The following is a 3038-nucleotide window of genomic DNA, read 5'->3' as shown; positions in this document are numbered from 1 at the left end:
CTCCGTGTGACAGTGAGCTGAAGTGAGGAGGAGGAGGAGGAGGAGGAGGCGGCTAATTACAGACGGACAAGACCTGCACAAACCCCTCCCTCCATTATCCTAATGATTTTTGGCATAAAAGAGAAATGTATAATTTTGACCCATACAATGTATTGTTGGCTATTGCTACAAATATACCTGTGCTGCTTATGACTGGAACGTATGGAACATTTTCCCACATTTTTTGTGAAATGAATATATCCCATGCATGTTAAATGTTCTCCGCGGAACCATAGATGCGAATAAAGAACCTTTACTTTTGAGCGTGATAAACATTTAGTAAAGAAATGGAAAGGTTCTTAAGAATACGTACAGCAGAAAAATCTAAAGAGCTTTTCCCGCTAAAAACATACTTCTTTACGGAACCATCGATGCCAAATAAAGAATCTTTATTTAAAGAGCTTTTCGCTATTTAATGGTTGCATTCATTTCAGGCTCGTTCTCTCTGCCGGTGTATGAAACATTTGCATAAATGAGGAAAAACCTTACGATTTGGACTCAGATTTGGCACAGAGGTTCATTCAGTGTAAAAGAGAAATAAAAGTCCAAATAAATAGGAAAAGAGTGCGTACATCATCACAAATCGACGATCAATGACCTGAGACGTATCGTCTGTCTAATCGATCACGCTCGTGTTTTATGTAGTAAACTAAAGCAACTGTTGAATCTCAGAGCTCACACACAGCAGATTACACAAAAACACATTTCATGATTTGACATCGTTGCAGAATGCTGGAATAATTGGAGTGTGTGTGTGTGTGTGTGTGTGTGTGTGTGCGCGTCCAAACGGGATTAAAGAAACAAAAGGACCCAGTGTTCCTTAAATCCCACAAATATCCAGCCTCTCTCTCCGGGACTCTCTGTATTAAAATCACCGTTTGTTTTTAATAAATCATCTGTGTCTTTTGTGATTTTTATATTTACTTTAGACCTCGAGTTCAATCACACAATGTACGGACACGACATTTTCCGTAATACATTAGTTCTGCGTTTATTAATTAGAAATATCAATATGTAGGCTAAACTGTGATTGGAAATTATAGGTCATAATTTGGAGTGCATTTGTTTTGCAGTTGCTAATGAGAAATATTAATATGTAGGCTAAACTATACTTGGAAATGATTGTTGAAAGAATGTGCACACTTATCTTGTAATTAAATTAATGAAAATATGTGTCCCTTTTGTTGTTTTTTATTGTGGTTTTACCTCTTCTTAGAAAAACTATTGAGAATAATTGAATTTCATCGATTTAAAATGTTCTTTAATATAGACGTATTTTCGTTTGTTTATCGCTTGTCTTCCGGTTCTCTGCTGTGATCGCTCTGTGCTTATCATCTGTAGTGTTTTTGTGTGTGTGTGTGTGTGCGCGTCCAAACGGGATTAAAGAAACAAAAGGACCCAGTGTTCCTTAAATCCCACAAATATCCAGCCTCTCTCTCCGGGACTCTCTGTATTAAAATCACCGTTTGTTTTTAATAAATCATCTGTGTCTTTTGTGATTTTTATATTTACTTTAGACCTCGAGTTCAATCACACAATGTACGGACACGACATTTTCCGTAATACATTAGTTCTGCGTTTATTAATTAGAAATATCAATATGTAGGCTAAACTGTGATTGGAAATTATAGGTCATAATTTGGAGTGCATTTGTTTTGCAGTTGCTAATGAGAAATATTAATATGTAGGCTAAACTATACTTGGAAATGATTGTTGAAAGAATGTGCACACTTATCTTGTAATTAAATTAATGAAAATATGTGTCCCTTTTGTTGTTTTTTATTGTGGTTTTACCTCTTCTTAGAAAAACTATTGAGAATAATTGAATTTCATCGATTTAAAATGTTCTTTAATATAGACGTTTTCTTCGTTTGTTTATCGCTTGTCTCCCGGTTCTCTGCTGTGATCGCTCTGTGCTTATCATCTGTAGTGTTTTATATAGTTTCCCCCGTTGTGTGTCAGCTGGAGAGGGATTTTTGAGTCATATCTCCGCGCTGTATGATAATAGTTTTGTCGTATGATTGTGAGGATGTGAATGAGCGCGTGTAAACGGATTCTGCGCTGGTTAATTGAATCGGATTTCTTCTAGTTTCAAATCCACAGAAACTCTATAAGGGGTTTATCTGCAGATATAAAGAGACACTGACAGTATAACAGCCTCTGTTCAGACCTTTCATATCTCTCATATCTGTTTCAGATGTTCAGGCGGATACATCTTCATCATCTTCATCTTCATCATCTTCTTCATCATCATCATCATCATCATCACGATTCAGGATTCTCATCGTGTCTGTTGGGAAGTTGGTGAGTCAAAACTTTTCATTTGTGGGGAAACAACTGTTCACAGACACCTGTTCACTGCTTCAATGAATGTGTGTATATCGTGACTGTGAATAATGTGACTGTGAATGACTGTGTATATCTTGCATTATAATATTGCATTAATTGATAAACTATTCACAGTGAGATATCAGCACTTTCTGAAAACTTCTCCCTTTTAATCTATATTTACCCCTTTCTTTAGAAATGCAAAAAAGTAAAAAAAAATTTTTTTTACAGAAAATAATTTGATGCATGTAAATATTTAAATTTGTTTATGTTAATTTACTATTATTTACATATTTTAACCAATTTAAGTATATGTTTAGCCAATTAAAAGGACAAAAACAAATAGATTTAGTCAAATTCTTGACAAAGTGTATTGTTTTATTTTACTGAGTTAAAATGCTGTTTGGAAGTACCACAATATTCATTATTTTAATGTAATTAAAAGAGTCACTTGTGTTAGAGACTGTCTGTCTATGGTTTGTTGTTTTGGAATTTTTCTTTTCTTCTGATGGTGTGGCACTAGGACCCGGCGCTGACTGAAATTAAGGACACAACCACCACATAAGAAGCTTAGAGTATTTAATCTGCAGGGCCTAAACACAGACACACACACACACACACACTCACACACACAGACACACACACACACACGCACACTCACACACACACAC

This window comes from Sinocyclocheilus rhinocerous, unplaced genomic scaffold (genome assembly GCF_001515625.1).
Source record: "Sinocyclocheilus rhinocerous isolate Xijiao unplaced genomic scaffold, SAMN03320098_v1.1 scaffold867, whole genome shotgun sequence".
NCBI classification, from domain to species: Eukaryota; Metazoa; Chordata; class Actinopteri; order Cypriniformes; family Cyprinidae; genus Sinocyclocheilus; species Sinocyclocheilus rhinocerous.
This window is presented reverse-complemented; position numbering follows the sequence as displayed.